This window comes from Anas acuta, chromosome 2, assembly GCF_963932015.1.
Source record: "Anas acuta chromosome 2, bAnaAcu1.1, whole genome shotgun sequence".
NCBI classification, from domain to species: Eukaryota; Metazoa; Chordata; class Aves; order Anseriformes; family Anatidae; genus Anas; species Anas acuta.
Window position 1 is genome coordinate 145568442 of NC_088980.1, and position 27963 is coordinate 145596404.

Below are 27963 nucleotides of genomic sequence, written 5' to 3' on the forward strand. Positions count from 1 at the left end.
AAAACTATCAGAGAGTGTCCAAAGGAGGGCTAAAAAGACTGACTTTTGTTTAAACTATTTCCATTTTCAGCTCGAAGAACAGATCATTCTGTTCATGCCAATGAGATCACAGGCCCAGAACGGGGTGGGGGAGTAGTGAGAAAATTTACAGGAGAGGAAACAGCCCTCGTTGTCCTGTTGTCAACACATTATGCCCAGACTTACAGGACTTGGGGATAGAGAATGCAGGGCTGCAACTTGTTTTTATAATCTGTTTTCCAGGCTGGGATTTCATCCATTCCCTCTTGTCAATGTAAGGAGTCAATTCTTAATAGGCAATATCCTGAACTTAAGGCAAGCAACAATTTAGGCAAAAGTGGGGAGGTGTTTGCTGCTGAAGCCACATTAGATATACAAGACATGACAAAGAAACATGGCAAGAGTAGTCCTACAAAGTGCAAAGTTTACTAGCTAGCCCTGGATGTCCTGATGATATTTGTTTATTTATCTGGACGTGGTCTTAGTGATTCCATGACTAACATTTTAATTAATGAAAACAAGTGTCCTGGCAACCAAATTGCATTGATGATGATTGTTATTTGAAAGTCTTGAGTGAGAGAGGGAGTTATCTCTAAGAACAGTCTGCAGAATTATCAGTGATATATTTTCTTGCAGGGTTTTTAGTGTGACACTACAGAACAGTCTGTTCCTGCCTGGTGGACCTGGGGCGTTGTGCCCTGGCTCTTCTCATTCTGGATGCAGCTCTTATAACACAGAGATGGAGCACCAGGGTGGCTGCCTCAGACTCTGGCTAACCAGTTTCCATATTTATTTTATTTTATTTTATTTTATTTTATTTTATTTTATTTTATTTTATTTTATTTTATTTTATTTTATTTTATTTTATTTTATTTTATTTTATTTTATTTTATTTTATTTTATTTTATTTTATTTTTTCCCCTCCATTCACATGTATATCTGGTATAGTTCCTTTTAGCATCTGTTACTTTGTGGTTTAATCTTCTATACCTTTCTTTCTTGCAAAACCATGACAATATAATAATATTATATGAACCTGCTTAGACTTCCAGACTTGCGTCTCTGGGAATGTGTTTCTGAACTTTTTTTTTTCCTCCTTCACATACTCCTGGGTTTAACAACAACAAAGACCTATATTTTAACACATTTCTTCAGGCAAGGAACTGAAGCTGAATTTGCAATTTTTGAGATTGTGACTCAGAACCAGCCCTGAGTTGAGAGCAAGGGGAAAAGGAGGTTTCCCTAGAAAGGCCTCATTTTATCTATACCCGTAATAAGATCTATTAAGGTCAATAAATCTAAATGTCAGTGTAGCTGACCTCTTGCTGACTTCTCTACCTTTTTCTGCTCTGGGACAATTTGTGCTCCTGTTATTGGTATTGTTCCTGGGAGTAACTGTCAACTTGCAGCAGGACCTTTCTTCTTTCCTTCTTTTCACATCTCCTTTAGTTTTGCCCACTGCCCTGTGAAATCTCAGCCAGCAATGTACAGAGTTTATAGGACTTTCTTCTTCAAATTTGTCATATTCTTTGTTCTTCTTCCTCCTCACTTTTTTAAGGATTGTGAACACTCTTTGCAGAGCTTCCACGACCTGACTCATTTTCCATCTTTCTGTATTCCTTAAAATCAGACCAAGGTAAATCTTTACTCCAACTAACCTCCTTTCTCTGCATTTTACCCAGATTCTTCTCTGAATTTACACAGCCTAAATCTACTTTTCCTTCCCAGTAGCTTAAATCCCCCCCACTGACACCACATGTTGTGTTTAATGTGTTTGTCCTCTTCTCTCATAAAAAGCCTCATCAGACTGATCTTCCTGGTCTGTTAGTTTTTAAAACTTCCCCTGTGAAATCACCCAGAAACTTCTCCCGTGTCCTCATCCACACAGCCACCCAACTTCCTTCAGACCTTCAATTCCGGGCAATTGCACGCATCAGAGAAGATGATGCCTTCTCCCTTCTGCCTGCCTTTCAGAGCCATGTGGCAGATGGGTTCTCCCATCACACTTAGGCAACAATAGCTATCCACCACCACATTTTGGTGATCCTGAGGAGGAACATCAGCATCTCTGGGTGGGTGTGGTCCATGGCTTTTCCTCCTCCAGCATCAGAGCTTGACAATCACTTGCAGCCAGTATGCAGTATCTGTTTTTTGATTGAGCAGGTCTACAGAGGGAATGGGAAGATGTCAGGAGCAAGACCTGCCTCCAGATCTCCTTCATCCTCCACAACTGGTCCTACTGCAAATCTCTTCTTCTCTCTAGTGTCTCTTCCTGTTCCTGTAATTAAATCATAGAGTTTTTCAATCTGGAAAAAAAGGATAATGGAGGCAGAATACAGCACAGTTCTATAAAATGAACAGGGAGTGAATGTTTACAGTCTTTCAGAACATAAAATCTTAGGGGGCACCCAATAAAATTGTCAGGCAGCACAGTTTAAAATAGATAAAAAGGAAAACATTTTTTGTGTGGCCTGTAAGTTACACTGTGGCCAAATAAATTAAATGAATAAATTCCAAAAGGGACTGACACATTCATGGTGGATGGGTGTTTTGGTAACTATTTAATACTATGCTCTGGATGTAATTTCAGTCTCAGGAAATCTCTAAGCTGTTGATTTTTGGAGGCTGGAAGGCAATAAAAGGACTCTATATGGCCTTATTCTTATACTTTTGTTTCAGTATCTGCTAGCAATCACTGTCAGAGACAGGATACTTGGCTAGACAGGCCTTTGATTTGACTGGCTATGGCACTTACATTTTTTAACACATACTGGAACAGCTTTGCCCAGAATTTGCAGTCACGGAGTTTCTCCTGATCTGTGTGCTACACTCCTGCTCTTTTGCTGATAGCCAAGAAAGACAACTTATTCACTTACAAACTGTTTTCTTTACCAAAATACCTGGGAGCCTCACACAAGGAGCAAGTCCCAATTGTGCCAAAAGTAGTTCAGATACAAACCAGAACAGCAGTCCTTGCTTAAGCAAGCCTGCAGCAAGAAAGGCAGAGGTTTTCTAATGCTGGGATTTCTGGTGTTGAACTCTGAGTTCAGTTTGTCCTGAAAAACATAAAATTTGCCTGGAGGCAGAATATCAGTGAAAGATGCTCTAAATTGCTAAAGGGTGATAAGACTTAGTGAGAAAGTTTTTGTATCTGTTATGTCCCTTGAATGGGGCGTGTACATTCAATGTCATTGTACTGAAGAGGGCCTGTAGCTGGGAAGGGTTCTTTGCATCTCAGCTTGCTGAGCCCAGCAGCTCTCACTGATGTGATTTCAGTTCATAGGTCAAAATTCAAGTCATGGCATCATAACCCCCAAACCTACCCACAGCCTGGGAAAAACAATTTCACATGACCCTCTTCTACATCCCTATTAAGTAAGACTAAGGATGCTTACAGAAAGCTAACAATCAGTTAGCAATACATGCAGTGTATGTAAATACACAGAAAACAATTACATACAGTGTTCACCAAGAAAATGGAAACACTGCTGAATTCACCTGATCCTTAGGCTATGGTGCAAGCTGAAACCTCAGGTAAATGAAATGTTCCCCAAGCATGTCCTTTTCCTGTCCTGCTCTGAAATGTAGGGTGTGAGGAATGCAGATGTGGATGGAGCAAAGCCAAATAAAATATTCCCTAATATCTTGAGAAATAAAGCTATTGTCTTTTGGCATTAGCACAACAGTATATGCAGAAAATTTCAAAGGCACATTAACAGAATCGGTGTAGATCTTACTCAGCAGTTTCAGCAAATTCTGGGCTTTTTCCTTTCGTTTTTGTTTGTTTATTGGCTCTTCTCACTCTTCCAGGGTTCTGCTGGAAAGGACAGAAACACAAGAATCAGTTCTACACAGGGCTGAGTGCCATAGACATGGCTGTCTGGTGTGGAAGCTAACGATACCCTGCACCCATGCACAAGGTCCCTGCTGCCTGGCAAGATGAATCCTGCTAACAGGTGTGAGGCTGTAAGCTATTGACGCAGAGATTCAACTGTCATAAGTCCCATAAAGTAGTAGCATTTGGCAGATTCTGTTATTAATGACCCTATGTTTGCCAACAACATAAATTAATAACACTTGCAAGTTAACAAAATTCAAATCATATGAAGATTTTCCTGCATTCTGTCCAAAAAGCGCTTGTAAGAGGCTGATTCATCTGATACCATTTCTATCCCAAGAGCAAGGGAAGACAACTTTCCCACTCTTCCACTGTGGGAAACGGAACCCAAATCAGTACAGATTTAGTCCATTTGGTGTTTGCTGACAGACACTACCCTTTTTCTCTAAGTTTCTCTAAGCTGTGCTTGTTGCTACTTTCTAAAGTGACTGTCCCTGCATTGTAAGGCTTCCCATATGGTAGAAATCCAGCTAATCGGATTGATTTGAGAAACAGAAACAAATAATTTTCCTTGCTGTCTCAGAGCCATGTGGCTGGAAGGTCCCTCAGGATTAATGTGTGAAATCCAAGCCCTGGCACTGTGGTCTTATTTTAGGGAGTTGCAAATACGAACAGAGTGAGAGTTCTGCACTTCCCCCGGGGCGTGATGACGGCAAGATCTCAGAGCATTCACTAATAAATCCATTAACTCTTACAGCCCCTCATATTTTTTCCTCCCTTTGTGTCATGAACATCTGGCTAATACTCAAGACCTTTCAGGACTGTTTTTGTTTTTTCCTCCTTCAGAAGGAGACATCGGTATCATCACTCAGGTGTCATCTTTGCTGTCACCTTGTTCACATCCAGTTAGTGGGCACAAGAACCTCTTACCCCATGGGTACTAGCAAGTCTCAGTAATTCCTTGCTCAGAAATCTCAAATGTACCACTTTGGAGAAGGTATAAGGAAAGCTCTGCCTATCCTTTTCATCCCTCAGCAGTTCCTCATGTCTCTACAATCCCCTCTGACCAATACTTGTACTCTGGTGCTTTCCTACAGAAAAGGGAGCCCAGTGACACCCCTGTTCTCTGTGGGATGATTTGTGTCAGTGCCAAGGCCTATGGTTGTGTCCTCCTGCTTGGTAGTGTGGTCAGACCAAGAAGAACTTCATGATTTGTTTTCCAGGGCTCTGCCAGCTCTTCTCTCTGGAGGTGCTGACCAGGTCCAGGAATCTCACACCGGGGTAGCAAAATCTAGTTTGTCTACAGCACCCCACAAGCTGGAGGTGTTTTTGTGGGGCATGACAAAGCTTTTGTTATTTTTCCTTAATAGATGGCTGGATGAAGGCAGAAGTGCAAACATGCTCCAGGACAAGGGTGTTTAAAGCTTCCCTTAATTCTTTTTCTTTGAGTTTGTGCACCACTGCAGATGATTGTGGAATGTCCCATTCCAGTGACAACATCCCAGTGCCTCATCACTGTGCTTTCTTCTGGTTTTCTTGTCCCTTGAACATTTTTCCTGAGCTATCCTGCAAAACAAATGCCATCTCTTCATTGATATTTGAAAGATGTTTCAGTGAAGTCAGTTTCGCAGTCCAGGTTGGAACAGGCTGCTCCTTTCTACAGGGAGTGCAGAGGAAAGCTGGGAGGAAGAGAAACACATCACTTGGTTATCACATTAGAGGTATGCAAACTACATTTACACATAAAAAAATATATACTCGAGATTCCTGACAGCACCCAACAAGGCAACAGCACACCTTCCCAGTTACAAGCTGTGCCTTTGAGGGCCAACAAACTGTGAACAGTTCATTTGCGTGCTGTGACATAGTCCCCTGCCTTGCATTAATTGTACCCTGCCATTTGCCCAGAGACAATGTGTATTTGTGCAGTTCCTTTTTCCTTGCCTTGCCTTGCCTTGCCTTGCCTTTCTGTTCCTTTCCTTTCCCACAATGCATCCAAGCTCTAAAAGAGGCAATGTGTTATACGTAAAAAGAAATATACGTTAAAATGACTAATGGGGCTTACATAGATGTGGTAATGGATGTCACACCCAGACTGACCTCCATATGCTTCTTTTCCCTCTGTTTTCTCTCTGGAGAATATGATTTCAGTTTTTATCAAATGCGTAAAGATCTTCCAGTTTCAAGGAAATGTTTATTTCATAATTGGATCTGCTATGACATTACTCAGTTTCTGAATATTGCAATTTTTTCCATAGATCACCTGTAATTTCCATGTATACATTATACTTCAGAGAAGAAAATATAGATCATTCACTTGCTAAGTCTTCTTTTTTAAAACAGTTTTCCAGGGTGAATTTTATAAGACTAAGGTATATAATTTTGAGTCAAAGTTTTAAAAAATAGATGATAAAATCCACACATTTAGATGTGTTTATATAACATGAAAGAATGATTTATTAACTTCCTTCTTCAAAAAATAATACATGTAGCAGAGTCCTTTGGGTCCTTTGGGTTTTTGGAGTCACTCTTTTTCCTCATCTGGGTAATTAGCACAAACTCATTTCCCTGTGAAGTAAAAAATATCTTTTTGTGAGAAAACCATGACTCTTAGAGCTTCTGGCTACAGAATGAGATTTGATAGAAAGGGATACTTTTCTTTCTGCTTCTTCTGGTCAAGTTAACTATTTAATGGAAATAGGCAGGTGAAAAGTAGAAAAAGATTTCAAACACCCCAAAAGAATCAATGTGAAATTAACTTTCAAAGTGAGTTACATTATTAAAATGTTATTTACTGTTGAAAATCTTCATACAGACACACACGGGTTCATTTTTAAAATGCATTTTGCTAAAAGATTTGCATTGTTTTTCCTTTAATTAGAAAGAGAAATAGATCAGAAAACTGTTTTTATATTTTTTGTTTGTCTGGTTTTTGTTTGTTTGTTTTGTGGAATCTTCACTACTGTCTGTCACTACTTAACTTTATGAATGATTTATGTTTTAATGACTTTCTTAATCTATTAAAGAAATGAGCAGGTTGAACCAGCCTTCCAATTCTACATATAACATCAAAAGTAAATTCAATTTATTTTAGAAAGTGCCACAGAAGTTTTTCTAATAATACCAGGCAAATTTTCTTAATTAATCTCTCTCCATTGTAATTGGAAGAAATTTGACACTTTTATGTCTGTGTTTCTGATCTGCAAGTACAATTCATCATTTAATAAATTCATCAGTTAAAGCACTTATTATGAAAAAATAATTTGTGGGTACACATTTTAGCTTACAATTACAAAGATCTGTTGTGTTTCTGTACATAAAAATACATTTCTATTCTTTGTACAGAAAGATGTAGTTCAGTTACTTTAATCTTTCAGATGCTTAAGTGCACCCCTTATTTTAAATTCTTCTTAATAAATAAGAAAATAATTAATAACTGAGTTTAAAGACATGTAAAGGTAACACTGTCTGGTTCATACTCCATCATTGTTCTATCCTTTTTTTTTTTTTTTTTTTTTTTTTTTTCCTAGAGCTCATGTGAAAGTGAATTCTTTCCAGGAATTTGTTTTTAATTTTCTAACTCAAATCCTACCAAGTCTCCTGCTAACTGAACAGTGTTTATGTTCAGTCTGCTGTCTAAAATGGATGGTGTTGATTAGTAGTTGAGACTATAGAAAGACAGTAGATAGATGCTGGGGGTGACCTCCCTCACTGGGGTTCTAAGGTTTAATTCAGAAGTATTAAAATTCTTTGAGATCTTTATTGTACATTATAGGAAGAAAGCCTGAAGCCCATGCTTCCTTGGCACAAAGACAACATGACACTATTTTTGGCTCACTCTCTTCCTGCCCCTTTGACCCTGGCTTTCTTAGCCACGCCAGTTTTGACAGCACGAGAAGAGGGTGTTGTTTCCCTGTGCTTGTCCTGCCTAGTGCTCCTGGGGGAGACTGCAGATCCGAGTTGGAACAGCCTCTGGTTGAGGAGGGGGAAAGTCTCAAGCTTCAGCTTTCAGGGTAAATGCTTTAAAGCTCTGGGCTGTTGCATGAGGCAACGATTCTGCTTCCCTTTCAGACATAGGGCCTTACTTGGGGATTTGCTCTGTTTCGTGCAGAGATTAATGCTACAAATACACACCTGGCTTTTCCAGAGGATACCTACTAGACTGGGTCTCCTACCCACCCCCCAGGGATATGGGTGGAAGAGTGTCCAATTTGCAAGCCCTAAAGAGCTGCAGACATCACAGAGGCACCAAAATGCTGGACTCAGAAGGGGTGGCAGACAACCAGGCTGCCAAGTACTGAAAGCACCCAGTGAGTTTTACTGGGGAGACCAGCATTTGTGGCCCTTTGTATCCACAGCAGATTTACATTTTAGACTTAAACATCTCAGTTCTGCCTCCTCCCCCTTTAAAGCACCTTCAGCAGTTGCTTTGTTCCACTGGACTTCAGCAGGCCGCTGGGCACACAGTTAGGCACTGCCTTTACGTGACGCTTCCTGAACCTGAGGCAAAAGAGGCTGCCTGTCCTGCAAAAGTTGTTTCAAGGCATAGGTTATTCCTTGGGAAGTTTCTCAGCAGGCCTTTTGGTTAAGCATAAACATATTCTTGGCCAACTGATGGAGTCAGATGTTTAAGCAGTTCCATAAAAACCATTATCTAGCTAATTCTTTTAGCTCACTTCTGACAGGATCTGCACAGAAAGGGACCTCTGTAAAACAGGATGAGGCAGGACAGAGATTTCTGCAAAACTGGGTTGTATCCAAAATGACTTACTAAAAAAACGGGCAATATTTTTTGGTTTGTTTTGTTCCAAACCAGTACTAAGTAAAATTTCCTTTCTGTCTGTGTGTCATACTGAAAAGAATTCAATAGTCATGAAAGATTTTAAGGAGATTTGTATTTTATGCTGAATGCTCAATATTTCTTATGGGAAGTTATAAATTCTTCCTCTCTCCTGTATATTTTTGAACCAAATGAAGAAAAATATATCCTGTTGCCAGGATATATTATTATTTTATTTTATTTTATTTTATTTTATTTTATTTTATATTTTATTTTATTTTATTTTATTTTATTTTATTTTATTTTATTTTATTTTATTTTATTTTATTTTATTTTATTTTATTTTATAATAACATAAAAATTAACAGCTTCATTTAAAATCATGTATTTGTTTTCTATTTTTCTCTTGTAAAGATAGGCAATAAGCTACATGATATTTGTCTGAAGCAATACTGAAACTATGCGTACATTCACTAGCATCTGTGTAGTTTGGCATGCCATCACTTCAGTGTGGATTTTGGGTCTTGACTAATAGAATCACCCCCTTTTTCATTTGGAAAAGTAAAATGCTCATTTGGACTGGAAATGTCAGGGGACAGCTGAAACCAAGTGTGGCCCAGTGGTTGTGCAACAGGCGTGAGGAATGGTTGACTTCCTAGCACAAAATTTATGGAACATGTGGCAGTTCTACAGAAGGGCAAAAATCGTAGGCAGTTAGTCTTTTCCCACATGGTTTTATCCTTCAGGGCCATAGGGCATCATTTACAAAAGCAAATCCAAGTGACTTAACTTGAAAGGAATATAAACAGAAAGACTTTTTAGATTTGGATATGATGCAGCCTTTTGATCATAGGATGCTGTTCCTTCAAAGCCCATTGCTCCTTTTAATTACCAGATATTTAGTCTTTTAATTCCATGTAGTCACAAAGAGAGAAGAAGAGAATCCTTTGTAACCATCTCCTTTCTGTATTTCTCGCCTTTGTGCATTCCTGAGAGTAAAGTTTGATATGAATTCTGCTTACTGTAAGAATGCCATAGAATTGACGTATCACAGCTTATGTGAGTTGTACATCTGCACTGTGGCCTTAAATGATCTTTCTGGCCTATGACCAACTTTGACCAGGCAATTATAGAAATCAAGGTAATTTCAGGATAACATTATTTTTTAAATTTATTTATTTTTAGAACAGCACAATAGAATGCAAACTGGCATTCAGATTTAAGAAAAAGAAGAACAAAAACCTATTTTTTTTTTTTTTTTGGTATGGTATTGTAAACCCCCTAAACCATGAAAAACCTGAGACTAAGAAGGAATTGCTGCCTATAGTAAACAGAGAATCAGTTGAAAATTAAGCATAACAAGAGAACAAAGGGGAAATAAATAAGGGGAGAGCTTCCACCATTTTCCTGGGAATCAGTGTATCCATACTACTAACAGATTGGAACAGCTGTAGTGATTTATCTGTAATGACCTGTTATTTTCTTTTTTTCTGATATAGCTAAAAAAGGATATTACCCTATTTGTTTTAGATGACAAAAGGTTCTAACAGCTTGCATTCAGATTGGTCTTTCTAGGAATTGCCAATCCTTAGCTGGCTGTGTTTCCTCTGGAATACTTAATCTTTGTCTGACATAAACAGGCAGTGCACCCTAAGAACATTGCAGTGTTATCAATTCCCTTACCCCACCAACACCACAAGCATGAGCTGTCAGGAAACTAATTTGAAAAGACACCCATTTCCAACCTGTTTCATGGTATAACTTGTTGGGTTTGGCCTTGGGACTCTGTCCAAGACAGGAGATTGTCAGATTTTTGCATCTACAGCTATTCTTAGTGTCTTGGAGATACAGGCAAAAGGAATTGCTACAAAGGAAATATTGTATAGCAGAATACTGAATGAGGGAGTGGAACAACAAAAGTATGAATTTATTGTGCAATCTTTACGAATTATGTATGGAGGCTAAAAGTCACATTGCTTGTGACTAACTCATATCCTTGACTCAGTTTCACTGAAGAATCAATCCTACCTTCGCAAATCTTTGATGTGTGCCTCTGGAGAAAAGGATATGCTCTCTGTTTCTGACCATATGTTAACATTTCCTAATCTTTCTTTATTTTACCTAGGTTAACAGAGAAAAGGAAGGAGGTTTTGGAATATTCCCAGTGATGTGCAGAGACAAATGATCAATGCTTCCTATCCTGGATGCTTGATTATCTAATGTAACCTAAGACAAATTGAGGGAAAATGTTGCATGTGTGGACTGTATTCCGAATAATCACCGAAGTTCAAAAATTTTGCAATTAGCTAAGTATAGCCAACTTTTCAATTAGAAGTTGTGTAAGGCTGTCCCTTCATGTCAGAAATCTAAAATACTCTGAATAACTAGGCTGTTGACTGCATCTGGAAAACTAAGGGTAACAGAGAGATAGCAAGATGAAGCAAGAAACATACGGAATTTATCAACCTAACAAGGAAATTATATAAATATCATGAGATTGATTCAGAGTCTCTCCTTTTGCATATTTAAACTAAATTGGTTGTAGAAACTACCAACATTAAGACTGGAGACTAGTAATTGTATCTCAAATGCTTTTCAGTTTGTTAGTTTCCTTGTAGACCTCAGACCAGAAGCTTTTCACCTATAGAACAGTGCTGCTACAATTCATGGACAGATTCCCAATCCCTCATATTGCAAAGACTATGTTTATATTTTGTGTGTGTGCACTAATGGTGTGCAGCACTACTTTATGTGCCTGTGTGGTCATCTAAGTGTGCTCAAAAAGCTTGTTCAGTCTTCAACAAGATGAAGATTACATCTCACTGCTTTGTAAGAACTAGCATCTTCTGAAATAACAAAGGACAAAACAACAGCATGAGTTTCCAGGGGAATTATGCTTGGACAATACTTCCGTACTTACTAATGCCTCACCAGCTAAAGAACATTGACGTTTCTTTTGGTGTTTTGAAATTCACACCTGAGAAAGATAATATTAAGCCACAGAGTTTGGTTTGTAAAGAAACCAACTTTTCTTCATAACAAATATGTTATCCTTTGATTATGCAATGATTCAATAAGGCAGCAGAAGATTGCTCATATTCTGTGAAGCCATTTCCTGCATAGCTGTTTGTTGGGCACTGGAGAAAGTGCATAGCTTGCATCTGAGTCTCAGTGCTTCGTAACTGGTGACTCAAATGGCAGCATCAAAGTCTTTCCTCTATACTAGGGCTGTGTGAGACCACAGAGGACACAAGTCTTGGATGTGACATCTTTCAGATGGGATTTAGAATGGAGACATGCAAAGCAGTGGAAAGAGGCCCTGCAGTGGCTTTCTGGGTTTTGGTTACATTGGCTATGAGGTTTGTAGGTTGATGGCACTGACAGCAATATACCAGGTGCTAACAGACACTTCAGGCAACAAAATTAATAAGAAATATGGTGCCAGGCTATAATGAAACACAAGGAGACTCATGAAAATCCCCAACATCATTATATTCTTTGGTTAGACTTGAGATTAAAAGATCTTTGCACCTTTGTATGAGGGGTCTTACTGTTAGAAATGCTAAAAGAGTATGCATCTCTGTTTGAATTTAACTTGTGCTTAATGTCTATGTTATGTAGAGATTAACTATAGAATCAGAACTGCTATCCACATTCAGATCATCCACTTAAATGCTGCCATCCTTCAAAAGTATAAAGTTCAGTTCAGTCTATGGACCATCCTGTTATGGCAGACCTGGTTCCTTCAGCAATAGAGTAAGAGAAATAGGTGATTCAGTGTCGACTGGCTGCAGTAAGGTGGTCTGCATGTGTATGTTGGGGCACAGATGTGTCTCATCCTGTTTTAAGTGTATAGGAATGAGTCTTCACTTCTCAGTCTGACATTGTTACAAAATCCTAATTGGAAAAGGACCAAAAAAAGGCACCTTACCACATCTGCTGGGAATTAATCTGAAACAAGAAATATGAAACAAGCAGGGATAAGGCATCATTTTCCTGACTGTAAAACAAATATAGTCTTAAATTTAACTCTGGGGGAATCAAGCCATAGATATGTACTGGGCAATTGAACTAAATGTGCCCCAGACTAGGCTATCTCTAGATTTGCCTTTAAGAAGACAGATAAATACCTGTTCCAAAGCGTGTTTTCCATATGTGGCTAAATTGCAAAGCAATTTCTCACCACTTATCACCCTGATCCATCTGGATGGCTTGCGGGGTTGAAGGAAGTGGGGTGATGCTGCAAGCTCAGAAGGAAACCAAAACAATACCAGGAACAGCTTTATGACACTCCACCATGAAGACTCAGCCCTGCTGCAGCCCCAAAGACTATCATGTTCTATCTTAGTGCTTCACAAATATTTTTGTCCAAGATGGTGTCCTCCCCACACCTGTCTATTAGTTTTGCAAGTTATTTAAACATGCTAGCTAGGAGACAGACTCAGGTGTATAGTTTCCACAGAATGGACTGCAGTGCAAAGACTGTTGGAGACCAAGGGAGAAATCAGATTTAAGATCAAGTTAATGATCCTGGCATCGCTGAAACAGCAGTTTCCAGACCGAATTCCTGGTTATTTTAGTTCCTTTGCTCCCTCCATTGTCCCAGCCCACTCATCACCCCTGGTGCATGTGAATTAGTTCACACTTGGAATCTTTCTCAGCATGTTTTCCCTTGAGACAAATCTATGGTTCTTGGAGGGTTTACTCCAAAGGTTTCTTCCCACTGACAGTACAGATGAGATAACACCATCTTCCCTTCTGTATGTCCCGTACACCTATGTCAGTGGGTTTTGCATCCTGAAATACCACCCCACCATCTACAAACACAATCCCTCGTCCCAGCGCTGCAACCCAAACTGTTGGGTCGTGTTATGAAGAGTCCCCTCAGGAAACTGGGATGCAGACAACTGGGCAAACTTAGTGCTGCAAAATGCACACATGGATAAATGTCTTATGGCTTACAATGAAAAATACCCATTTACACTTTTACGTCTTGTCCTGGGCCACCCCAGGGTCCTGATGGAATGTAGTCTACCAGTGTTTCAGTGTTGATGTCAAACTAGGTATCTATTTTGTATGGGACAAATAGCTCCTAAAAGGTATAGAACTCTACCTTCTGTCTATACAAGAGGCTAGAGTGAGACTTATTTTTAAACACTTATGGGAAGGTAGGAAAAATCCTACTCCTAAGGATTGTTCTCTGAAATTTGTTTGTTAAGAAAAGACCAGTGTGGAAGAAAACAACATTTTTCTATGTGACGTGATATTATAAATATTAACTAACCTTGCAGTGATTTTATACATGCATAGTTGAATAGCATTTGAAAGGGCTGTAACTTGCAAATGTAGTGGTCTCAGTGCAAAAATCTCCTGAGACCTGAGAGGTTGTTTACTCTTCCCTCTCTCAAATATCTCAATACAAAATAAGTAGATTTTTCCCAACAGCACCAGATAAAATGTCAGCCAGCTCCACAGTGCCGTGCTCAGCTACTAAATCAATGCAGCAGTACTGACAGAGAAGGAATTAAAATTGTCTGTGTGGTGGTTTTGTGCGGTTCACTTCAGGATATATTTGTAAGCAACACAGCAAGCTTGAATGCCAGCGGGTGGAAGAAACCCCACAAACCCACCTTCCTTTCAGGAGGGGTAGTTTGCTGTCAACACCTTCACCCCCCAACTTCCAGAGGTGATAAAAGTTCAAAAATCCCTCCAGAGGAGAGGGGGCTGCAGGGAGAAATGCAGTTGTCACCAGCTCTCTCAGCAAAGCACAATAAACAGCCTCATGACATCATAAAAACCGTGACAAAATCCATTTACAGTGGCGTGTCCACAAACTGCCGCTCAGCCTTCCTGTAAGCTCAGATAGGCAAACATTGATGTGTTATTTTAGGAGAGAAGGTTTAAAAATACTGGCGGGCAGCTGGTAGAAAAGGCTGGAGCTTTCCTGGGCCAGCAGACATGCACATGGGGAGCCGAGAGCTCGGGCAGCACAAGAGCTCGATTGTATCAGTGCATCATATCCCTGTGCTCATAAATAGACGTATTATTGACACGTAGACACTTATATTTAATATTAAAAGTGAGGATTTATGTCACTTTAATGCAATTAGTAGCAGTTTAGGTGTGTTTTTTCTTAACTAAGTGATAAAACTGCTGGTGTTCTGGAGTGGAGCACGATGACAGAACAGCCTGTTTGTCTCTGCTGTTTACTCACTCAGGACAGGGAAGGGTCTAAAGAAACATCTGGTGTCAGCTTTTTTCCACAGAGAAAAAAAAATTAAGCCAGTAAGATTTTTAGCCAGAAAAGTGGGTTCGTGAGTCATGAGCATTCCGCTAAAAATCACAGGAGTTAGAGAAGTGAAGACCAACGATATTCGATGTTCGTTCCTGCGTCATCCATAAACAAGAAAAGGATGTTCTTACACCTTTTTTTTTTTTTTTTTTTTTACTTTTTTTTTTTTCCAATTCCAAATGTCTTGATTTACATTTTCAGCTGGGAAGGAGGTTGTAAGAAATTTAGGTGCAGAGGCCAGAGGGGAGAGGAGGGTGGGAGCTGGGCTGGCCACAACTGGGAGTTTACAGTGAGCAGGGAGTAATGAGGTGGCAGGGAAATTTCTTCCCCTCCGGCTTCCCTCTCCACCTCCTCATTATTATTTTTTTCTACTTTGAAAGAGGATGAGGGTTTCAGAGAAGCAATAGAGGCTTTACTTGTCCCTCTCACTCCCCCCACAATCTCTGCTCTCTCAGCCCTCCCATGGGTCACCCCAGGCTTGCCCACATCCCAGTGGGAGCTGGGGTCAGACAAAAAAAACAGGGGATGACTAGCCGAAAATCTACAGCCACATGGTGTTTGGGGCACCCATCACTTCTCATTAAAGCCTCAGGGCCATATGTTGTGATACACCTTGAAGCAGATTCCCCATGCAGATTTTTATCGGGGCTATGGGGCAGTTGATATGAAAACCCATCTTCCACTAAATGTCCTCCCCCCACCCCCGCCCAGTACCACAGCTGCCTTGCTGGGAAATCCTGTAATCTAAATACAAGTTTAACACCATCCATCAAAAGGAGGATGTGAGCAGCGCTTGTAAAAAGTTAATAACCTCCATGGTGGGACAGAGCAATGTGAAGGGAAAGTGCTGAGTAACAGCCAGGAGGAGCCTTTCATCTCCAAGTGAGCTCAGTGACGGGAAATGTGAAGTTCACTTTAGTTAATGGCAGCTTTTTAATGCCTTTCAAAATTATTATGGGTAAACAAACAAGCAGAACAACTCAAATCTGACTTTTCTGATGTGAGGGCTTGGGGGTTGCTTTGTAAAGCTCGACATTCTCCAACTCACCTGAACAAAAAAGTTCAGTTTTCAAGCTAGAAGTAAGCTACCAGGGTAAATGCTCATCTTCCCTTGGCACAAACAAAAGTCTATAAGCACATAATGTCTGTCTTAAAAACTGGAGAGCAAAACATAAGCCCAACATACTTTATATTTATTTTTCTTCTGTGTTAAGAAAACCTCATAAGTGCTGACATGCAGTTGTTGCCTTCTGAATTGTTTGATAACTGCATCCTCTTTAAAAACTGAGCAGGCAGTACGTGCACTGGAGCACCTTCACTTATTTTGGTGCTAAGCAGGGCTGTGAAAGGTTTTGACTTGAGTTGAAAGAAAAGCAAACAATGACTGGTGCTTTTGAATGCACAAGGTGTGTCATAAAATGCACAAAACAAACCATTTACATTGCAAAAAGTTGCCCCAACTATTGTTTATACTGGAGGAGAAATTAGCACATTCGTATCCTCTGGCTAGCAGATACCATCAGCTGCAATCACTTGATGCTCATCAGTGACACTAGAAGGGGACACTCTTAAAGCTGAGGCATGCAGATCGATTTTTATTTATTTATTTATTTATTTATCTATTAAAAAGCAGAGTTTGTACCTGTTTTGGTTTACTAGAAAAAAAAAAAAAAGTTAAAATTACAGTAAGTTTCCCAAATTGATGTGAATATTGTGTAGAATGCAATCCAAAATCTTGTGAAGTGTTTCTGTTGTGCATCTGCATTTTGTGGCTAAGGTAGATATGCCAAAGAGGCACTGTTAAAGTATGGGTTAAATTGCTGTAAATCAGTATAAATCCGCTGAACAGATTTATAAATCAGCATGATTTATACAAACTGAGACTTTAGCTTCTGATGTGTCCTATTTAAGGCTTCTTTGCATCCATTGATCAAAATAAATAAATAAATAAAACATTTGAAATTGGTGGATTAGTGCTGACAGATTGTCTGTTCCTAATGACATTCCAAAATATTTCTACGGGTGGGTGTTTTGGCATACTACTTATCTTCAATTTAGGCTCACCACTAAATCTGGGACTAGAAGGAGCTTTGTCTCAGGGCAAGATGGCAGGTAGAGAGGCATTTTGCTTTTATGTATTGCTGCTTGATGTGTAAGGAATGTCTTGTACTTTTAACCAACCTGATCCAGGACACCGCTGATGCCTTTTTATCCTCCTTTTCTTTCCAGGGGAAGTACTTTATGGCTGCGGTGGATTGACTGGTCTTTCAGGCCACCTGCACTAAACAGACTTGCTTATGATTATGGGCTAAACTAATGATCCAGGTGGGTTTCTTCAGTTGCATGTTTCCTAGTAAAATATAACAAGGTAAAAAATTGCTCTTACCTTAAATCAGTAGTCCACAGCATGGACCAGCCCTAAACCACACATTGTGAATGGGCTTTTGAAAGTGTTACTGTATTGAGAATGTGAGAATGTGCAAGTTTGCAGCTGGGACAGGATGTAAGTGCATTTAGCACGTAAAACTTGAAACAGAATTTAATCTTTCAGATTTTTCATATTTTCCTTAGGCAGTTTGATTTTTTTTTTTCTTCCAGAACAAGTATATGAGGGGAAAAATACTGTTAATTGAGAAATATCTTAGACCAGAGATTATTTTCAACACATTTCATCCTTGTAAAATTTTTGCTAACTGAGCCTAGAAGAATAATCGATAAACTTATATCTCCTCAAGTAGAAAGTGGAGGAGATGTACATGGGAAGGATGGCACAAAAGATAAAGCAAAAGGCGGCAAGACACAATGATCCATGGATACTTTAAACTTACACATCAAACTGATCTCAATGTCCATTCAGAAACTGGAGAAATTTGGGACTGTTTCCAGATTTCACAATTGGCTTCTGTCTCATCACAAGCCAGGCTGAGCCCTCAGACCAAAACACTTTCAAACTTTGAGATACCAGCTCAAACCCTCCAGCCTGTGGTTGTCTCTGTGCAAAATAGGAACATTCATTAAACACTAAGTGCCCCACTTCCAGCCTGGGATATACATCGAAGCTTCCCATTGAAGTGTCGGTTCCCACAGTAGGACGGAGCCCTTCGGGGAGGTGTCAGTAGTCAGTAGCCAGTTGTCAGGATAATTCATTGCCTCGGGGGGGGAAATCTGAGTTGAGAAGCAGCAGTATTCTCCTGTTCCGAGGAGGTCAGCCACATCAAAGCGGAGATGTGCGGCCTCTGAGCGGGGAGGAGTGGTCGCTGCTCTTGAAGTTGCCAGTTTTCCTTCTTCTATACAGGCTAGGGAGTGGCAGGGGACGTGTTTGAAGATCTGGGGAAAATCTGGGATCATTCAAGCTGGAGCTGAGGGACAAAGGAGAAGGGCTCCCATCCAGTTTGATGGTTAGATTTGGCTCAAATGGGCTGGAAATCAGAGGGAAGGAATACAGTGGGGCATTTCAGTTTTACATTGCTTTTGCACTAATACAGTGGAATTCACTTCAACTTCTCATTTAGATTAGAAAGAGCACATCCATCCTGCCAAGAGCAAAGGGTGTTCCAGGGGTCCAGACCATGTCCCTCATGACTGTATGGATTAGCTAAGAACATCTTTCCCACTCTTTGAACTCAGGGAATATGGGATTGAAAACAGTTTGCTTGACTTTATATATATATATATATATATATATATATATATATATACATATATATATATTAATCTAAACATAAGTTTATCATGTGTGAAGGAAAATGAACTTTACCAAAGAATCTGTATTTGGAGAGGAAGTGGGCAGGTCTGGAGTTGGCAAAGGAGAGAGCACAGTGATGGGAGAGAGAGCTGATCACTGGGAGCGATGTGATAATTTGTGACCAGAAAAACTGAAAGTTGCAGAGTGTTGTTCATTTCAAGTTTTAAAAGCTGTTCATGTTCAGAATCCTTAATGATTTATGGCTGGAAAAGTGATCCCTATTTTTCCACTTATATTGAAACATATATATACATATATATTATATAAATCTCACTTACTCACTCTTTGTATGCATATATGCACTTATGTATTTTTAAACTAACCAGCAATTTTTGCCTTAATTTCCTTCACTTAAAATGTGTCTGTCACCAAGGAAGGAATTATCTGAAAATGTCTCCCTGGTACTGAGTGAGCAAACGAGAGAAGATGACCCTGTGTCTGGGAGATTGCTCTGGCAAGGGGGGAAGAGAGTCCAAGGCATGGATAGAATGGGAAAGGATTAAAGAAAAAAATAAATAAAATAAAATAGAGTGTGTGTAGGGACAGGAAGATGCAGGTCAGTGCATTAAAATGGATTTTGTAGTTTGATTTACATGGCAGTCATGGTACATTTCAAGCTATGTTTTCGTATGGTCTTTAGAATATATTTGTCTGCTCATTGCGTCTGCTGCCAGATTTACAAGAGCAGCTGTAACATTAAACGGGCTCTAAATGTGAGTTGTTTTACTGCACAATACAGATACTGCTGCATGTTTGAGTGCAACCCATTGAGAGGTTAGCCCTCTGGCTGGGTCATGTCACTGTTCCCCCCTGCTGTTAGTCCTGCTCTTTGCTGAGTTTCCCGTGACTTCCCATCTCTTCCTTTCTCCAGCTTTGCCGTGCTCTTTGAGCACTCCCAAATGAAGCTGAAGCATGTTCACCTGGGATAAACAACCTAAGATGAGTTTGCCTGGCTTTACTGCAGCTAAAATGTGTGTAGGATGTAATTGCTCTGTAAGCAGGTGAAACAAGAAGGGTACATGTGGGGCAGTCCAGAGTTTTGATCTGGAACATACTGTGCAAAGGACACAGCGTGATGACATTTATCAGCACTGGGCATCTAGTTAACAACTCTTTGAAATGAATAGGGTAAATTACACCTCAAGCCTATTGTTTCAAGCAAAGTTGAAGCAAATATATAAACCTGTTCCACTCATTCCTTGTCTTTTCTTCAAGACATACATAGCTGGGAAATTTTTACTGAAATCTGAGTATCTAATGGACAAGGTAGCCCAATGAAATAATTGCAGGTGCCTAACACGGCCCTGGGAAATGGTCTAGCAGCAAGCCCATTTGCCAGCTGTGAAAACGTAGACATGGCACCACAGTGAATTAATTATCGTAAGATAACCAGGTGCTATGTTACACCCTCTCCCTGGGTTCCTATGCCAAAAAGCTACCTGTGAATATTCTTGCTGAAAGTCAGCAGGGAGAACTCCAACTAAATGGCCATGAGAGCAAAAGTGACAGAAAAGGGCTTCTGAGTAGGTCAAAAGCAAAGAAAACTGATGGCATGGTATAAATATATTAAAGGAGTCAGAATTTCTGGCTGTACCTGTTGTATGGCTGTTAACCTATGGGACTGTCGTTCCCACAAATTTCACAGGTATTAAGCTTGATTAAAAACAACTAAAGGAGCATTTAACTCTCAAAGAATCCTTTCATTATGGAGAACACTGAGATGCTTGTTACTTTTACACTTAGTGAAGTGCTTAAAAGACAGTTGCTGAAATATGTTGCACTCTGGAGTGCAGCTCAGCTAACAGAAATTACCCGGTTTTGTAAAATCTTGTCTCAACACCAAATCTCAAAAAAATAAAAATAAAATAAAAAAATCAAAAATCAAAACACACCCTTTCTGGAAGTAGCAGTCATATCTTGCCTAAAAGTGTAAGGGAATCAAGTAGGCTAAAAATGATTGGAGAAAAAGCCCCCATAGAAATTCTGCGTACTTTGGCAAGAATTATGTCAACTGTCTGATCTCTTCCAGCAGAGAAGTGGAAGTTTCCACCCTAAGCTCAAATGTTGGTACAGGAAGGTAAAAGAGCAAAGGAAGGAATGAACTGCTCATAATAAGCCATTCATTAGAAAATAATAAATAGATAAAACAGAAATATCATAAAAAGTACTGCATATAGCAAGAAGAAAGCTTGCAGCAGAAGAATAATTAGCACTTCAAAAAGTTTTTATTAAAATAAACAAGTATAGAAAAATAAGAAGTAATATTTCCTCAGGCAAAACACACATTGAATTTAGACCTGTAGATGAGTTTAGTGCCTCCCCTGCTACTATGTATATGGGCTTAGGACCTCACAAGACTAGACACAAACCTATGTAACACCGGGCCAGAAACTTGTAGTAGTTTTATGCGTAGTTATATTGGGAAAAGCCTACTTATGAATGTAAAACTAGGCAATTTGAGACCAAATTTTATGAAGTGCATGGGCGGTGGTATGTGTCAATTAGGTCATTCCCATTATCTTAGTGTCCCTGCTGACTTGGAATATACACAGCTTGAGTTCATTGAGACCCATGTCAATCTAGAAAACAAAACTAAGGGAATCATCTTTTTTTCTAGCTTACAGATAGGCAAACTGATGCAAAGGCTTAACAACACAGACCCAAATTTTCATTTCTACACAATACTTTCAAAGAGAGGATGAAAAAAGCTCTGAACCACCCCAAAATCATGCTGTAGCAGCTACCTTAGATTTCATATTCGCAAATTTGTCCCGTTATGCCTTCAGCTCTGGTAGCTGAAACAGCTGAAAAAAAAAAAAAAAAAAAAAAAAAAAAGGTCTTGTTAGAAAGAAGAGGTGAAATTAAAGATTCAATTGCTGTAGTAAATGTAGAGGGGAAAGCAGAGATCAGCTAGGGTGTGTGAGAACAGAGAAAGCCTCAAAACCATTATTCGCCTCCATTCCTTGAGATGTAGTTGTGGTTCTTGCCTTTGCCTGAATTTGGAGGTCTGGACTGTTGCCTGGGAGCCAGTCAATGCTCGGGGAAATGAAGAAGGCTTAATTTACAGAGCAGGAGGTAGCCTGCCTAGCTCATGCATGTTCTGTTGCCTCTTACCCTATGTCTATAGATCTGTCCAAAAGAAAAGATTTAAATATGCATGCTAGGTACCATGTCCTTGAGCATTCACTGAGCTAACCAAAAGCTTCCTGTGGACTGCTAGTGACTCTCTGAGATGTGGGAGGCTAGATAGGACTGGAGATTGGCAACCAAACAGCATCATGAAAAGGAAAATGGGAAAAGCAAGGAAGGTAGAAAATAATTAGTGGCACAAGTGGTTAATGTGAACAAATCCTGTCAAACTACTCAAAACCTGCTGTTGTGTAAGAGCATAAGAGGGGGAAGCTGTAGATATGCTACTTCTCATTTTGGTGTGACTTTCAAGACTGTTTGCAGGACAATGTTTTGAGCAAATTTTTGATCCAAAGGATGTCGTTGGCTGAACCTCTATAGGGCATATAGTTGGTGAAAATGTATAGACAACATGTATATAACATCTGGTTAAAAATAAAATAAAATAAAATAAAATAAAATAAAATAAAATAAAATAAAATAAAATAAAATAAAATAAAATAAAATAAAATAAAATAAAATAAAATAAAATAAAATAAAATTGTATTTCAATCAGGGTAAGTCTTAGCTAGGACATAATCAAGGTTTGTCTGGAATCCATTTATTATTTGTTTTTCAATGGCATTTGAGGATCAGGTGGTTGAAAATGAATTCAAACTCCAGGAGCTGGTAACAATGTCACAGAATTTGGGTCTATCATTGTCATCATTCAGCATGGGTGATGCTTGTCCACTCATTTGTGAAATATTTCACCCAGTTTTATAAGTGCTCCTAAATCCTAGAATTCCTTTGGAAGAAATCTAATTTTGCTTAATATTTATATACAGAGGAGCCATATTTATGGAGTTGCCAGATGTCTTCAGATTTTGACATAGAAGATGTCTTTTGAGGAGTCTTATTTTTACCAGAAGTGTTCTAAATGGGAGCGCATTCATAGGGCTACAGAGTTTCTTAAACAGTTTCTTATGTTTCTGCTAAACACAAACATAATTAGGGGTGAATTTAAGAAAAAGAAACTCAACAGTGAAATTATAGCCATTAGAGATTGAAAAAACCTTTTCAGTGCTCTTCAGCTTATAGTTAGCGTATGGGTGGAAGTTACAAGCAAAACTGCAGAAGTTACAAGCTAGACTCTGCCTGCTGGTCTTGTTTTTAGCTTTTTTCTTCTGACCACAATCAGTTTTTGAGGGTTCTCAGGGTTGTGGGTTGGAAACTACTTTTCTAAAGTACTCTGCTCCTATCTAAGTAATGTGACACCATTCCTCCTAGCATTTTAGTGTTTATATGTTCCTGTTCATAATGAGTTGTGGCTTGTCTGAGTTTTACTGTTTGTATGAACGTAATGATATAGGACAATCCATGGGGGGAGGTACTCTTCTGCTCTTGGATAGACTCACTGTGGTGTAAGAATGGCTTTTTTTGGCTTTGATTCCAAATAGCATAGGTTTAAAAGGAAAAGCAAACAACAACAGGTGTGCCTGAGTAAACTCCCAGGACTGTCATTGATTAAATAAATGATTAAAATAAATGACTTAGCATATACTAAATAAACTGACATGTGTAGACAAGGCTTTAAAATATGCAGCTCCTCCCTTTCAGAGGTTTGGCAGCAACAGCGAAGGACAATCCTAGCTGGATTACAATCTACGTGTATCAGGGCAAAGACAGTGTCTTCCGGATGTGGCAGTAACTCTCGAAGAATAAATATCCCTAGCTTTTGGCTGCTGTTGCCTCCACAACAAGGATCATACAAGGGACTGAGACAGCTACTTACCTGAACATCAATACTCAGATATTTAATCTGAAGTTACCCGTGCTGAACATGGTTTGCATTAACCTGGCTGGTTTTGTACTGAAGCAGGAGAGGATGCAAAGCATAAAACTGCCTTTGGCTAGAAGTGTAACAGTGGGAGCATCTTGCACACCTTAGCAATTTTTTAATTGATCTAAGATATTTGGCATGTAAAAATGGCTTATACACCAGTCTTCTGGCACAGAGTATTGTCCAAGTCAAGTTATTTTAGTAGTTTACCTTATACAAACAAGTAAATGCAGCTCTGCTATTACACAGTTCTAGAGCACAGTGCGCTTTGCAGCATAAATGGATCTAAAGAATGAGTCATTTTTCTGCTTTTTTATCTACACGTGTCCTTGCATCCTGATGACTTGTCCTGTTTGCAGACAAGGGGACAAATCAATGCCAAATTATTTAATACCCATTAAAATCCATAGATCTTTTCAAACATCTGCTTATGCCAATGAATTTAACGTAGCTGAGCCTAAAGGAAGGCTTTTTTTCCAATTATTCTAGATGCAAATGTGTTTGATAAATGCACAAAATAGAGGCATCACTTTCCCATCACTAGAAATGTGGCCTTGTCTGCCTTGGAAAACATCTGTTTGCTGTTTATGCAGCCTTGTTTAGGGAAACACAACTGTTCAGAAGAATACCGGCTCAGTTTGAACTTCGGGGGCAATTCAATTAAAATGAGTGTTAACTACTGGAATTTATGGGGTGTTTCCTGCCTAATCTTATGAAACATGATGTGTAATTGCTAGTGGTGGTTAAGACTTTAGTTTTATACCTGCCTGGCTTTGCTGATTTAAACGGAGATGTAACACATTATATTTGAGGAAGTGGCTGAACAACAAAATGACGCAGGTGTCTCTAGCAGTGATGATGAGTTTCTTGGGGCTTTGCTTACTAACACACAGTGTGTCATCCAAAAGTCACAGGCAGAAAACCACAAACAAAACAATTTTTTTCTTGATTTTCAATATGGGGTTGATCAGAAAACTGCATATAATGCTGAGGAAGTCAAAGTTGATGCCAGATACATTCTCAAATGATTCCATCACAGGTTAGGTGTTTCCAAGAAGACAAACACAAGGTAGGGAGCAATCAATAGTGTGCACAGAACACGCTCCTACAGACCAGCACTCTCCACATTTACCAATGTGCTGCAGCAATGTATTACTAAGGAGCGCATTTCCGCTGACAGATTCTTTCCACCACAATTAGAGAAAGAATAATGGCTGAGAAACAACACCCATATGTCCCCATTAACTTTGCAATCTGTCTAATCTGCCTCCTTACAAAGCCCTCATCACATCTCAGATATTGCAGCAATAACAGAATAGATTAGGCAGACTTCAAAGCTGCAGGAGAAACATGAACATTGGTTCCCAGCCATGATTAACTTGGCCAGAACCTCACACCCCTTTAGAATAATTAAGAACATAAGGAGCAATCAGATCAGTGATAAAGTAAGAGAGGGGCTGAGCTGGCAGCTGTGGACAATATGCATTACCCAACAGGTACTTATATATAGATATAAATATATGTAATATAAATATATTTAAATAATAAAAATAAATAAATATATACGTAAATATGTATATAGACGTGAGATTCTGGGCAGCACACTGCTGCGGGCACATGGATGTGGAGGTATTTTAATCACACTTGCAAGGAACACTGCTCTATATTTGACTGATAAAATCATGTGTTTTAGTCCAGGAACTGAGTCGAGCCAACTGGCCATCAATGAATTACTAGAATTAAAGACTAATACATACAAAAAAAATGTAATTAATGGATTTGGCTGCTGCCTTTGAGCATGCTTGTATGTTGCAGTATGTGTAAAGCACCTATCTGTGTCAGCAGAAGAGCAGTGAACTACTTCCAGAGGGGCAAGAGGCCTGAGCGTGCACTGCAGCAATTGCTCCCTGCATAATGCAGTATAGGTACACACCCATTTTCCCAGGGGGAAACAGGCTGATGTGCCACTGCCTCCAGGCAAAGCAGGTGGAGCAATGCTCATTGACCACATAGCGATGTGCCATCTAGGGTGATAGCATATTTACAGCTTTCTTATGCTGCTTTTAGCAATGAAACCTTCACTTCTCCCTGCACTGCTGCAGGGCCAGATGTCGCGCTTGCACACCTGCCTTCTTTCCTTCCTGGCATAGATGGGACTGGACATACAGCATGTGCTGTTTTACTGCTCGGGTAATTAGTATAAGCAACCTATGCGTCTGTCAGGCACTGGGGTTGCTTCACATGGACATATGCAGCCTTTCAGCCAACAGCCAGCTCCTTGTTTAACCAAGAACAGCCCAAGGAAAATGGGGCTGGTGGCATGAGGCAGCTGTTTTGGCTCTGGTCTGTGCCAAGTCCTGCATGAGGTAGAGAAGGGACATGTCCAGGAGCACACCTGCAGCCAGCCCAGTTTAATTTGCTTTGCAGGAGGCAGTACATACTCGTATCTTCTCCCAATGCCTGCGGGATGGCAGCTCCTTACAGCACGCTTGTGGTTGTGAGAGCACATCTCGATCAGACTTTTCATGTGCAAAGGGTAAACTGTGTTAGGAACCTATGCAAAACCACAGTGGAGTTAAACTGTATTAGGAGCCTATGCAAAACTACAGTGGAGTTACTAAATCAAAGCACAGTTGCTTGTATTTTGAAAATGCATTCTTAATAGATGCTTCCCACAGTTTAAATAGCCAGCTCGAAATCTCAGTAATTCACCTTAGCTCTCCTGGGTGTCATTAGCACACAAGGCCCTGGTTTATCTATAAGACTGTCCTGAGCAGTTAAGGTACAGATATATTTAAAAGATTCTTTGAGCAGCTTTGGGCATGAGTTTACACTGCCTTAGTCATCGTACATTGCCTCTCAATGTTTCCTCTCCTACCCTGTGGCATACACAGTGTAACTGAAGCTTCCAACGCTCCAGGCTAAGCTACCTCACACTTAACTGCAGAGCAAAGATTTGCCCAGGGCAGTCCTTATGGATGGTCTGATGCACTGTAAATTCACATCTTGGCTTATCTTAAAGTAATTCATGTCAAACTACAATGTCTCTGGCACAGATCAACATAAAAGTGTCACGTTCCTCTGCCAGTTTGATTAAACCCATTTATTATCACAATTTAAGTGTAGCTTTCTTCTTTGTTCAAACCAGTAAATGGGAGTTCCAGTTTTACTGTGGGCATAATTTCCTAAGAAACATAAATCAAATAAAATAGCAGTTATTCTACAATAACTAAAATCACAAAGAATTTGGTTACATCAGATAAACTTTCTTGTGCAGACAAGGCTTTCACAGTGCATATGTTTTTACTGTAATGTAAACCTGGCTTATACCTGTTTAGTTTTCATATTTGACAGAGATTGTAATGGATAGAAGTGACCAAAGAGAGCTCATAATGATTCAAAAATTAAATTCAATTCTTATTCTTGTTTTGCATTAAACTCCTGGGACATAGGCATGGTGAGTGCTACAGGAACACCTTTTTTAGGTGGTTTTGTCTGAACTTTCTCTTGGCTGGAATCAAGCACCACAAATTTTGCACCCAGACATGTAATCTCCTCACACGACGTGCTCAGCCAGATGGCAGGTCAGAGCAGTAACATTTCCTTCTCTCCTGTCTCCAGGACAAGTTGCCAGCACTCCTTGGTGGTCGTTTTAAAGACAAGATCAATTTATAAAAATAACAAGGAAAAAGAATCTCTGCTTTGCAGCATTGCTTCAGCAGGTAGCTTTAACGTGTGTACTATCTGATAAGATTTTGACTTTCCATGAGAAATATAGACATATATATAAAATCACAGAATGAATGCCACTTGGTATTTGAAGAAGTCTTAAAGTCTGATGGAAGTAAAACTTCTGCATGAACAAGTTATCTTTATAAATAAAAACATCTTACCTTTCTTTTTTAATATCTTCATTTTCCCAGATTCACTGTTTCTGCTTTTCTCTTCTTTCTGTAGTCTCACATGTGATGTCTTCTCACACAACTTATCCATCATGGTCGAGTTTTGTGTACTCTAAAATGGTGCTTTTTTAGTCTGTGTTAACATTTCATTTCTCTTGGAGGAACCCTCTCATAGCATCTTGCAGAGTTTCTCTTTCAATACTGGTGTATCTTCTAATACATCTCATAGTGCGGTCATGGTTATCCAGATATCACAGATGCTGGCAGAAACCAGGCCAGCACCGACTCTCACTGGCAAGATGTAAGGCAACGAAGAAAGAGGGCAGATGGAAGTCACTGGTGATCCTCAGCATCAGCTCACTGAACGGGTTCAACCCATAAGCTACATTAAGTAAAAAAAAAAGTATAGAAAACATAAGTGAAGTTTTTGGGAGCAG

At 39.5% G+C, this 27963-nt stretch overlaps 1 long non-coding RNA gene across 1 annotated transcript; it reads right to left on the reverse strand.

The window, feature by feature from the left end:
- Nucleotides 1–803: 803 nt before the first annotated feature.
- Nucleotides 804–27907, reverse strand: LOC137851440 (uncharacterized). Its single transcript, XR_011093179.1, has 4 exons — nt 27518–27907; nt 23835–23973; nt 3756–5535; nt 804–2296 (listed from the first exon to the last, which is right to left on the reverse strand). It is a non-coding gene; the product is annotated as an uncharacterized lncRNA (long non-coding RNA).
- Nucleotides 27908–27963: the final 56 nt, after the last annotated feature.